The sequence below is a fragment of the Triturus cristatus genome, chromosome 1_1 (genome assembly GCF_964204655.1).
Source record: "Triturus cristatus chromosome 1_1, aTriCri1.1, whole genome shotgun sequence".
Lineage (NCBI taxonomy): Eukaryota > Metazoa > Chordata > Amphibia > Caudata > Salamandridae > Triturus > Triturus cristatus.
The window spans coordinates 1,051,846,330-1,051,859,476 of NC_140579.1; positions in this window are offsets into that span (position 1 = coordinate 1,051,846,330).

Here is a 13,147-nt window from a genome sequence, read left to right on the forward strand (position 1 = left end):
ACACGGCCCAGGGCGCGGACGCGCGCGAACGCCGCCTGACGTCCGGATTTCTCGGAGGAATTAGTGAGTAAAGATCACCATTATGTTGTGTTATTCGAACTTGGAGCTCCATCTCCTAAATCCCAGCAGATTTTCCCTGCCCAGCACTCACCAACCTCCTTTAGTGACTAGCAGTAGAGAGACGGTCTGTATCTGTCCCTTGGTGCCAGATATTCTCCCCTCTAAGACCACTAAAACTGTCCCGATCCCCCTGTCGGCCCTATATTTAAACGCTCGGTCCGTACCTAAGCACGCATTTGGACTCTGGAGCCTTCTAGATGAAGAAAAACCCGGAATTTGCTTTATCACTGAGACTTGGATCCATGGCCTTTCATCAGCGTGCGTAGCCTTAGCGTTTCCCCAACAATATCATTTGACACGCTCGACAGAGAGTCAGGAAGAGGCGGCGGTATTGCAATAGCAGCAACAGCCCCGGTCACAATCCGAGTATTAGATTCACTTTCCTCTATACAATTGGAGATCCTAATCTTTGCCTTAGACATGTCTGGTCCAGAATCATGGAATGGGGCATTGATATATAGACCTCCAGGCTCGAAGTCACACTTTGTCAATCAACTGTTAGAATTTATTGCACCTCATGTACTTGCGGCAGATAACTTCATCTTACTTGGTGATTTTAATTATCATGCCAAACAGTCACTTGACCCCGATACAGCCCACCTTACCGAGGCAATGTTAACACTGGGTTTGACTCAAAAGGTGATTGGACCAACCCACTCTGCGGGTCACACCTTAGACTTAATATAAACCAATTCCCCTAAATTAATCATCAATCCTCTTCGCCCGACAATATGGACTGATCATTTTATTCTTAACTTCAGTATGCCCTCAACTATGCCAATCAATGATAATTCAAAGAAAAACACCTGGATACGGCCTTGGCGCAAACTTTCAACAGATACCTTTTTATTGCACCTTGGGCCTCTCTCACAAGGAGTAAAGGTGGATGCTGTAGATTCCGCTGTTAGTAATTTGGAATCCTCCATTACAAAGACCCTTGATAAAGTTCTCCCTCTTACAAGGGTCCAAGTAAAAAGTAATGCTTCACCTTGGTTCACCGCGGCACTAAAAGTCGACAAACAAAAATGTCGGGCCGCTGAACGTCAGTGGAGAAAATCTAAGATTGACGAACATCGCAGAAATTATATAAATTTTCATTCAATCTATATGAATAACATTAAATCTGCAAAAAGGGTCTATCTCACTCAGCGTATTAACAAAGCAGCCCATTCCAGCAAAGAGCTGTATATAATACTGAAGGAATTCACCGCTCCCCAGGTTGAGCAATCTTCCTTTGTACCTACCCAAGACTGGGTCGATTCTATTGCTTCGTTTTTTGATAACAAGATCAAAACTATCTATGCCTCATTTTCCTCTCGAGTAGCTGATCACGGCTGCCATAACACCAACACGAGCCAAACTAGTCTCTCCCCACAACTAAATAATACCCCTTTATTAACGGAGTTTGATCCCATAACAAGCATCGAAGTTAGCGAGCGCCTAGGAAGGATTAAGTCTGGCTCCCCTGCCGACCCTTTTCCTCCCCGTTCCTGTGCCAAAATGTTACCACTATTTGTGGATATCTTAACTTTTGTTTTTAATCTGTCTCTTAATCAGGCCACGTTCCCCGAAGTTGGAAACTGGCACAGGTTAAGCCCATTCTTAAAAAACTCTCAGCTGACCCTAGCGTGCCAGCCAATTATCGCCCTATCTCCTTGCTCCCCTACTTCGGGAAGGTCCTGGAGTCCTTAGTCAATAAACGTCTTACGACCCATCTCGAAACTCACAGGCTCCTCGATCCTTCCCAGTCCGGCTTCCGTGCGGCTCATAGCACGGAGACCGCAGTTATCGAAGTAGTGGACAATATCAGATTGGCCCTGGATCGGCGAGAGTCTGCAATTCTGGTCCTTTTGGACCTGTTGGCAGCATTCGACACAATCTCCCATAGCATTCTTAAACATCTTCTGTGGGAGATTGGTGTCAGAGGAAGGGCCCTGGACTGGTTTACGAGCTATCTGGCAGATCGTTTTACCATGGTCTCTGTGGACGGGATCACTTCATGTCCATACCCAGTAACGGTCGGTGTGCCGCAGGGTTCGATCCTCAGCCCAATGCTGTTTAATGTTTATCTAGCCCCGTTGGCTGGTATCATCAGGTCCTATGGTTTTGATACACTATCATATGCCGATGATACCCAGTTGTTAGTGACTTGTGATCCCAACCAGTCTGATGTTCAAACTCGTTTCAAGAGCTGTTTGATTAAGATCAATGACTGGATGCACTTAAACAGGCTTCAGCTAAACGGTGGGAAGACTGAGGTCATCCTATTCGGGAAGGCCGAACAGCTCTGGACCTGTGACTGGTGGCCTCCAGAGCTGGGTACCTGTCCTACACCCAAGCTCGCGGTCCGCAACCTGGGTATTACAATTGATAATTCTCTATCCCTGAAGACCCACATAAATCAAGTGCTGGGGACCTGTTTCGGCATCATGCGTCTGCTACGTAAGATCTTTAAGTGGCTACCCATAGAAGCCAGGAAACCGTTGGTCCAGGGTCTAATCATTAGTCGACTAGACTATGGTAATGCCTTGTTTACTGCACTCAACCAGGATTTTCTCTCTAAACTTCAGATTCTTCAGAACACGGCCGCGAGACTGGTTCTGGACCTCCCCCCACGCACTCCTTCTGCTCCCATTTTAAACACCCTACATTGGCTATCAATCCGCCAAAGAGGGCGTTTTAAAATCCTCTGTCTTACGCACAAAGTAATGCAAGGCACAGGCCCATTATATCTGGCGAAAAAACTTCAAAGATATGTCCCAGGACGCTCGTTGCGGTCTAGCTCTAGACCTCTTCTTGTCCAACCCCGTGTCCGGACTGCCCGTAATGGAGGTCGCTCTTTTTCATACCTGGCCCCTATGCTATGGAATAGACTTCCATTGGATTTACTTTCCATAACTGACCATCTACTCTTTCGTAGGAAGCTGAAAACCTGGCTTTTTTCTCAAAAAGCTTAGGCACTTGAACATCATGCCACCGCCTGGTCTCTCTGTCTTGGTTGCTAGCGCCCTGCGACCTTTGGTGATTTGTGCGCTATACAAAAATCTTTGACATTGACATTGACTGGGCCCTTCAAGGTGGTGGAAAAGAAGAGCCCCGTCACCTACCTAGTTGACCTAGAGTCCCCCCGGAACCCCCTCTGGGTTCTACATGCTAACAGGCTCAAACCCTACTTTGCCCGGACCGAACTGAGCCTGCTGCTGGCGACCGACGAGGGGGGCGAGGACGACTCCGAGCCCCTACCCGACCTCTTGCAGAACGACGCCCACGACGGATCCATCAAAGGTGTCCAGCTAGCCTCCTCCCTGACCCCGGAACAGCGCATCGACTGTCAACAACTGCTGCAGGACTACGCAGCCCTCTTCTCCCTCACCCCGGGGGTGACCCACTGGTGCGTCCACGACGTCGACACCGGGGACAGCCCCTCCGTGCGACACCGAGCCTACAGGGTACCCGACCGAGTACGGGCATGCATCCAGGCCGAAGTAGCGAAGATGTTGGCCCTCGGGGTCATCGAGCCCTCTGACAGCCCGTGGGCCAGCCCTGTCGTCCTGGTACCAAAGGCTGCAGCCCCCGGCCATCCCCCGGAGCTGCGATTTTGTGTAGACTACCGGGCCCTGAATGCTGTGACCAAGACGGACGCCCATCCTATACCCCGGGCCGACGAACTCATCGATCGCTTGGGGTCTGCCCGCTACCTGAGCACGCTGGACCTCACCGCCGGGTACTGGCAGATTCAGCTTACCCCCGGCGCCCAAGAAAGATCCGTCTTTTCTACCCCTGATGGGCATTACCACTTTCGGGTGATGCCCTTCGGCATGAAGAATGCCCCGGCCACTTTTCAGAGACTCGTAAACAAGGTCCTGGCCGGGCTCGAGGCCTTCAGCGCGGCCTATTTGGATGACATCGCCGTATACAGCAACCACTGGGCTGAGCACCTAGTTCACCTCAAGGCCGTCCTGGCCGCCCTCCAAAGGGCTGGACTCACGATTAAGGCCAGCAAATGCCAGGTCGGCCAAGGATCGGTGACCTACCTGGGCCATCAGGTGGGAAGCGGTCAGGTGGCCCCCCTCCAGCCAAAAGTCGATGCCATCCAGGCATGGGAACCTCCCACTACCCAGACCGCTGTGCGGGCCTTCCTTGGCCTCACCGGATACTACCGGCGGTTCATCCGGAACTATGGGAGCATTGTGGGGCCTCTCACGGAGCTCACCTCGAAGAAGCAGCCCAAGAAGGTGCACTGGACTCCCCGCTGCCAATCAGCTTTCGAGACTCTCAAGGCCGCGATGTGCACTGCTCCTGTGCTCCAGGCCCCTGACTACAGTAAAGAGTTTATCGTACAGACAGACGCCTCCGAATATGGGATCGGGGCCGTCCTGTCTCAGGTTGATGAGAAGGGACTCGACCGCCCAGTGGCCTTCATCAGCCGACGGCTGCTGCCCCGGGAGCAACGATGTAGCACCATCGAGCGCGAGGCCTTCGCGGTAGTGTGGGCCCTTAAGAAGCTCCGGCCCTATCTCTTCGGTACCCACTTTCGGGTCCAGACCGACCACCGGCCTTTGCGGTGGTTAATGCAAATGAGAGGTGAGAATCCCAAGCTGCTGCGATGGTCCATTGCCCTGCAAGGGATGGACTTTTCGGTTGAGCACCGACCCGGCAATGACCACGCCAACGCTGACGGCCTGTCCCGCTTCTTCCGCCTTGACGAGGAGAATCCCCAAGAAGATGGGTGACTCTCCCTGCCTTCGGCTGGGGGGACGCCTGTTGGACCCGACCTCGTGGCGTGGTCCTGACTTCCCTGGGGTTGGGCCCGTTCCCCGCCCTGGCCTCCACGGGCCACCCGTTCGAGCCGCACGAGGTCGCATACACCTCGGGGCTCCACCATTTTGTTGCCTGCCACGTGACCCTGCACACCAGTCCACCTGACTCCGCTCAACCCGGCCTCGGCCCCAGCGAGGCCCAGACATTGAGGCACCAAGAACTGGCCAGGGGGTATCACGTGAACACCTCATCGCCCTGGCGGAGGGCGGTATCGATGGGACCCCCAACCGTCCCCCCACACCGAGGTGCGATCGGCCTCCATCTCTCCTGGGCCCGGCGCCTCTCCTGCTGGGCGTCTGGCCGCTCCCAACCCAGCCTCTCCGCCCCTCCGGGCGCAAGGGTCCGGACTTCAAAGGGCTCCAGGCCTATATCTGGGGCGACCCCGCAACAGACCGGCAGTTGTATCCCGGAGTCGAGAGCCCTGCTGATTGAATCGCAGCCGACCCTACGGAGAAGAACTCTTGCTTGAAACCACCACGAGCCCTGCAGACTGCGTCGCGGCTCCTTCTTGCTGAAACCTTGAAGCCCCCCGGAACATCGGGGCCCTGCTGACGCTGTCGCGGCCCAACCTCGCTGAAACCTCCCTCGGAGCCCTGCTGACGACGTCGCGGCTCGAGCTGAGCAGAAACCATCTTGAGAGCCCCGCTGACCTGGTCGCGGCTCTCCACGAACTGAACGTCAGAGCCCTGCTGACGCCGTCGCGGCTCGACCCCTCCGAGTTCCGGAGGCCCTCCAGCTTGAGGATAAGAACTAGGCCCCAGGTACCCTCGTACCAAGCTCCTGCCAAGGACTGTCCCGCTACCCCTTCCCTTCTAAAGAGACACTGAGACTTTTGTGGATCCCTTGATCCCTTTTCGTGTAAATATTGATCCCGTAACCTTTAAGTGCTGATAAAGAATTGCTCGTCTTGAGGCAACCTCCTTGAGTCCTGTGTGGTGGTGTTACTGTGCTAGTACATAATAGGAGAAGGATCTCCCAGGAGGCTTCTCTGCAGCGCTCGGCTACTTCGTACAGTGTGGGGGCCCCTCTGGGTGGTCTCTCCGACTCCCCGAGGTCCGCCTTCCAACATTTGGTGGCCAGCGGCAGGAACCGAGCCGAACGCAGTACGTACCAGCCAGTAACCCACTAGCTACCCATCCAGACAAACAGAAGTCATGAGCAACCAAGGAAACAACGCGACCACGGAGTTCCAGCCCGAACGGTTGGAGGAATACACGCACAAAGAATTGAAACAGTTCTGCAAGGACAAAGGCCTTGCAACCACCGGCCTAGGTACCAAAGAGGAGATGCAGAAAGCCCTGAGGACCTGGCTGGAGGCCGAGGCAGGCCACTCCCAGGAAGAAGGTCCCCTGCCCCTGACGGTGGCCACATCAACCGCACCGACGCCGGCAACCGGAGTAGGAAAGAGCCTAGAAACCGGCCTCTCCGAAGAGGAGATACGAGAGCGGGAGAAGGTCCGGAACCACGAACTAGAGCTCGCACGACTGCGGCTGGATGGCGAACTCCAGCTGGCGGAAAAGAAACTGGCCCTAGAGCAGCTACGGCTACAAGAGGAGATAGAAGAGAAGAGACGGCACCGAGAGTTGGAGGAAAAAAGACTGACCCTTGAGCACGAGCGAAGTCTCAAAGAGCTCGAAATCAAGGCAAAGAACGGGGGGACCGACACCCCCAGTAATAGAGACACCCTACCGCCTGCCGAGGCCAAGGTACATATCCCGAAAGATGTCGTCAGGGAGTACTATAAGAATGACGACATCCAACAATGGTTCAAGGCATACGAGGTGGCCATGACCTCCCACCGGGTGCCCCGAAAGGACTGGGGCGCCGGCCTGTGGGCTCGGTTCCTGAGTGAAGGTTGAGACACACTGCTTCAGCTGCCAGAGGAGGTGATGACCTCCTACGACCACATGAAGGAGGCCCTGCTCACCCGCTACGGGCTAACCGCGGAAATGTACCGCCAGCGGATCAGAGACTGCAAGAAGATCCCGGGTACTACCTGGGTGGAATATGTGGACTTTTTCAGCCGGGCCCTAGAAGGATGGATCAAGGGTAGCAAAGTCACCACCTACGGGCAGCTGGTCGACCTCATTGTTTGGGAACATCTCTCCAACAATTGCTTCGTGGAGCTAAGGCAACACCTCCTCGACAGCAAGATGACCGACCCACGAAAACTCGCCGTCGAGGCCGATCGATGGGTCAACACCCGAGTCCCCCGGAACTCGACGGGGGAGTACCAGAGGAACCCCACCGGACCTCCCCGCCAACGCGGTGGAGGGGGAGGGCCGAACAGGAACCGGGACCCCCGCGCCGGGGCCCCCAGGAGCCCACCTCGAGGGCCGCTGCAGCAACCCCTCTCCCCGAGCATAGCCCGAAGAGGGGCGACCCCAGCCAGAACCAGACCACGGCCCCCAGTAACATGCTACGGCTGCCAACAAACCGGACACTATGCCAGCGATCCGGTCTGCCCCCTGAACCGAAGAAGCGGGGCCGGCGGGCCCCCGCCCCGACAGCTGGCGGCCGCCGCCCTGGGGCAAGGAGAAGAAGAAGAAGAGACCCTCGACCGAGGAACCACCGAATGGGAACCGGCGGCCATGTCCCTGGTCTGCCTGGGCAGCCGAGAAATGGTGCCCCGCACCCCCATCCCAAACAACACCCAGAAGTACCGGCAGCAGGTCACCGTCAATGGACAACGGGCCGAAGCCCTTCGTGACACCGGCGCCAGTGTCACCGCTGTCCGCTGCCAACTGGTGACCCCCGAACAGATCCTACCCAATGTGCTGTGCCCCGTCCGGACGACCGACAACAGCGAAAGCCTGTGCCAGATGGCCCTGGTCCCCTTTGAGTGGGGAGGGGTGACAGGCCTACTAAAAGTGACTGTCCGCGACGATGCACCAGTAGACTGCCTCCTGGGGAATGACCTGGAGAGTTCCCCCTGGGCTCAGGTGGAGCGACGAGAGCACCTCCGAATGCTGGGACTATCCGAATGGGCCTGCGCCATCACCCGGTCCATGACCGCCCAGGCCCCCCGCTCGTCCTTGGCCCCCGGTGCTGCCCAGCCCGAGGGGCTCGCACCACCCCCCGCCTGCAGCGAGGGGGAGGCGGACACCGACACTGGACCTACTGAACCCTCCCCCGAAGAGATTGCTTCCCTCGGCGCCCTACCAGAACTTGCACAATGGCGCCACGAAGGGGGCCCCACCCGTGAGCAGTTCCAGCAAGAACAGCAGTCCTGTCCCTCTCTTGAAGGGGTCTGACAACAAGCGTCCGCACAAGCCAACGGGGACCAGACCGGCACCCACTGGGTCTACTGGGCCAAGGGCCTGTTGTACAGTGAACAGAAAGTGGCAGAACTCGGGGCCAGCCGCGTGTTGTGGTCCCCCTCCGCTTCCGGGAGTTCCTTCTCAACCTGGCACATGACGTGCCCCTCGCCGGACACCTCGGGCAAGACAAAACTTACAGCCGTCTGGTGACCCACTTCTACTGGCCCCGGATGCGGAGAGACGTGGACAACCACTGCCGGTCCTGCCGGACCTGCCAAGCCAGCGGGAAGACGGGGGGTCGGGTCAAGGCCCCCCTCCAGCCCTTTCCAGCCGTCAGCACCCCGTTCGAACGGGTCGGGATCGACATCGTGGGGCCCCTGGACCCCCGGACCACCCTGGGCCACCGCTTCATCCTGGTCCTCGTGGACCACGCCACCAGGTACCCGGAGGCGGTCCCACTAAGAACTGTAACGGCCCCCGTGGTAGGCCGGGCCTTGATGGGGATCTTCTCCCGAGTGGGATTCCCCCGCGAAGTGGTGAGCGACAGGGGCACAAACTTCATCTCCAAGTACATGCGGTCCCTGTGGCAGCAGTGCGGGGTCACGTACAAATTCACAACCCCCTATCACCCTCAGGGGAACGGGCTGGTCGAGCGCTTTAACAGAACCCTGAAGGGGATGATTCAGGGCTTGGAAGAGCCCCTCCGGCGGAGATGGGATGTCCTACTACCATGCCTCCTGTTCGCCTATCGGGAGGTCCCGCAGAAGTCCCTGGGGTTCAGCCCGTTTGAACTATTGTACGGACATCCGGTCCGCGGACTGCTCAGCCTGGTCAAGGAGGGCTGGGAGACGAAGCTCCAAGGCGCCCCTCCTGACGTCTACCGATACCTCCTGACCCTACGAAACCAGACCTGCAAGTTCCGAGCCATGGCCGAAGCCAACCTCGAGGCCAGCCAGGAGGACATGAAGCGGTGGTACGATCGGAACACCTCTACCATCGAGTTCGAGCCAGGCCAGCGAGTCTGGGTCATGGCCCCTGTTGAGCCCTGCGCCCTCCAGGACAAGTGGACTGGGCCGACCAGGAGCAGCCACAGACACTGCTCCTGGTCGGTGACTGTATGTTTTTGTCTCTACAGCACCCCCATTTCTTTAACCCTCGCCATACGTGTAATGTATGAATTTGTCATAGGGGACTCATGAATTTTAAAGTACATTTTACATTGTTTACATTGTTTTTAAAATTTGCATCGCTTGCTGTGTGTGTACACTGTTAAATTATCTGGGTCAGAATTCCATTACTTACTGCCCTTGCTCATTTGCTCACCTGCTTCTACTTGTACCGGCCGGTCCCCGTTCCGCCACGGCTTGTGCCGATTGTTGCGGAGGGACGTGAGGCCATTTTCGTTTGTCTAGGGCGGACGAATAACCTCTGGCTAACTAGGTTAACGCTCTAGTGTTCATTTTAGAAGCACGCCCCGCCCTTCTTTGCCTACTTAACGCGGCCCAGGGCATGGACGCGCGCAGCCACAGACACTGCTCCTGGTCGGTGACTGTATGTTTTTGTCTCTACAGCACCCCCATTTCTTTAACCCTCGCCATACGTGTAATGTATGAATTTGTCATAGGGGACTCATGAATTTTAAAGTGCATTTTACATTGTTTACATTGTTTTTAAAATTTGCATCGTTTGCTGTGTGTGTACACTGTTAAATTATCTGGGTCAGAATTCCATTACTTACTGCCCTTGCTCATTTGCTCACCTGCTTCTACTTGTACCGGCCGGTCCCCGTTCCGCCACGGCTTGTGCCGATTGTTGCGGAGGGACGTGAGGCCATTTTCGTTTGTCTAGGGCGGACGAATAACCTCTGGCTAACTAGGTTAACGCTCTAGTGTTCATTTTAGAAGCACGCCCCGCCCTTCTTTGCCTACTTAACGCGGCCCAGGGCGCGGACGCGCGCGAACGCCGCCTGACGCCCGGATTTCTCGGAGGAATTAGTGAGTAAAGATCACCATTATGTTGTGTTATTCGAACTTGGAGCTCCATCTCCTAAATCCCAGCAGATTTTCCCTGCCCAGCACTCACCAACCTCCTTTAGTGACTAGCAGTAGAGAGACGGTCTGTATCTGTCCCTTGGTGCCAGATATTCTCCCCTCTAAGACCACTAAAACTGTCCCGATCCCCCTGTCGGCCCTATATTTAAACGCTCGGTCCGTACCTAAGCACGCATTTGAACTCTGGAGCCTTCTAGATGAAGAAAAACCCGGAATTTGCTTTATCACTGAGACTTGGCTCCATGGCCTTTCATCAGCGTGCGTAGCCTTAGCGTTTCCCCAACAATATCATTTGACACGGCTCGACAGAGAGTCAGGAAGAGGCGGCGGCATTGCAATAGCAGCAACAGCCCCGGTCACAATCCGAGTATTAGATTCACTTTCCTCTATACAATTGGAGATCCTAATCTTTGCCTTAGACATGTCTGGTCCAGAATCATGGAATGGGGCATTGATATATAGACCTCCAGGCTCGAAGTCACACTTTGTCAATCAACTGTTAGAATTTATTGCACCTCATGTACTTGCGGCAGATAACTTCATCTTACTTGGTGATTTTAATTATCATGCCGAACAGTCACTTGACCCCGATACAGCCCACCTTACCGAGGCAATGGGTTTGACTCAAAAGGTGATTGGACCAACCCACTCTGCGGGTCACACCTTAGACTTAATATACACCAATTCCCCTAAATTAATCATCAATACTCCTCGCCCGACAATATGGACTGATCATTTTATTCTTAACTTCAGTATGCCCTCAACTATGCCAATCAATGATAATTCAAAGAAAAACACCTGGATACAGCCTTGGCGCAAACTTTCAACAGATACCTTTTTATTGCACTTTGGGCCTCTCTCACAAGGAGTAAAGGTGGATGCTGTAGATTCCGCTGTTAGTAATTTGGAATCCTCCATTACAAAGACCCTTGATAAAGTTCTCCCTCTTACAAGGGTCCAAGTAAAGAGTAATGCTTCACCTTGGTTCACCGCGGCACTAAAAGTCGACAAACAAAAATGTCGGGCCGCTGAACGTCAGTGGAGAAAATCTAAGACTGACGAACATCGCAGAAATTATATAAATTTTCATTCAATCTATATGAATAACATTAAATCTGCAAAAAGGGTCTATCTCACTCAGCGTATTAACAAAGCAGCCCATTCCAGCAAAGAGCTGTATATAATACTGAAGGAATTCACCGCTCCCCAGGTTGAGCAATCTTCCTTTGTACCTACCCAAGACTGGGTCGATTCTATTGCTTCGTTTTTTGATAACAAGATCAAAACTATCTATGCCTCATTTTCCTCTCGAGTAGCTGATCACGGCTGCCATAACACCAACACGAGCCAAACTATTTTCTCCCCACAACTAAATAATACCCCTTTATTAACGGAGTTTGATCCCATAACAAGCATCGAAGTTAGCGAGAGCCTAGGAAGGATTAAGTCTGGCTCCCCTGCCGACCCTTTTCCTCCCCGTTCCTGTGCCAAAATTTTACCACTATTTGTGGATATCTTAACTTTTGTTTTTAATCTGTCTCTTAATCAGGCCACGTTCCCCCGAAGTTGGAAACTGGCACAGGTTAAGCCCATTCTTAAAAAACTCTCAGCTGACCCTAGCGTGCCAGCCAATTATCGCCCTATCTCCTTGCTCCCCTACTTCGGGAAGGTCCTGGAGTCCTTAGTCAATAAACGTCTTACGACCCATCTCGAAACTCACAGGCTCCTCGATCCTTCCCAGTCCGGCTTCCGTGCGGCTCATAGCACGGAGACCGCAGTTATCGAAGTAGTGGACAATATCAGATTGGCCCTGGATCGGCGAGAGTCTGCAATTCTGGTCCTTTTGGACCTGTCGGCAGCATTCGACACAATCTCCCATAGCATTCTTAAACATCTTCTGTGGGAGATTGGTGTCAGAGGAAGGGCCCTGGACTGGTTTACGAGCTATCTGGCAGATCGTTTTACCATGGTCTCTGTGGACGGGATCACTTCATGTCCATACCCAGTAACGGTCGGTGTGCCGCAGGGTTCGATCCTCAGCCCAATGCTGTTTAATGTTTATCTAGCCCCGTTGGCTGGTATCATCAGGTCCTATGGTTTTGATACACTATCATATGCCGATGATACCCAGTTGTTTGTGACTTGTGATCCCAACCAGTCTGATGTTCAAACTCGTTTCAAGAGCTGTTTGATTAAGATCAATGACTGGATGCACTTAAACAGTGTGAGAAGTTGGCCTGGTATATGCTGTTCACTAGTTCTAGTGACCACCTTGTACCATGCCAAGCAACCCTTATGGTGTGGTTGTAAGTCAACCTTTTTGGACTAGCTGCCCTAGTGGTAGCGTAGGCTAAGCAGTCTTTGAGGCTAAACTCGTGATGCGTGTTAAGCAAGCTGTTTTACCAATAGTAACCCCCTTTTATACCAATGAAAGGACACCACACAGATATATATTCAAAATATATATGTATTTATTTCTCAAAGTAACCCCTAGTCTCTTTATGAGCACAGGAGCACAAATCGTCAAACAAGATTATCACAGAATACACAGAAGTTGCACTTTATATGGATAGGCCCTGGTGGCCACTCGAACCATATACTAAAATAGTGGTATAAGTACCACGAACAGAAAAGGGAAAAGGCCTAGGGCCTCTAGAATCGCTGGGCCTACGAGGAGCTAACGTCAGTTAGTGACCAGGAGGTCCACGGGTGGCGTGTGCAGAGCAAATAGTCACACGCGTGCTCCCATAGGTTTCAATGGGTGCGTAAAAAGTACAAAGTTACTGCAAAAGGAATCTTCCGGATGACCTAGGAACTTAAGATTTGGAACACAGGCACTAGAGATGTATTACTACACATGGGCACCGGAGTACCAGCTTTACCTCACCCACAGGA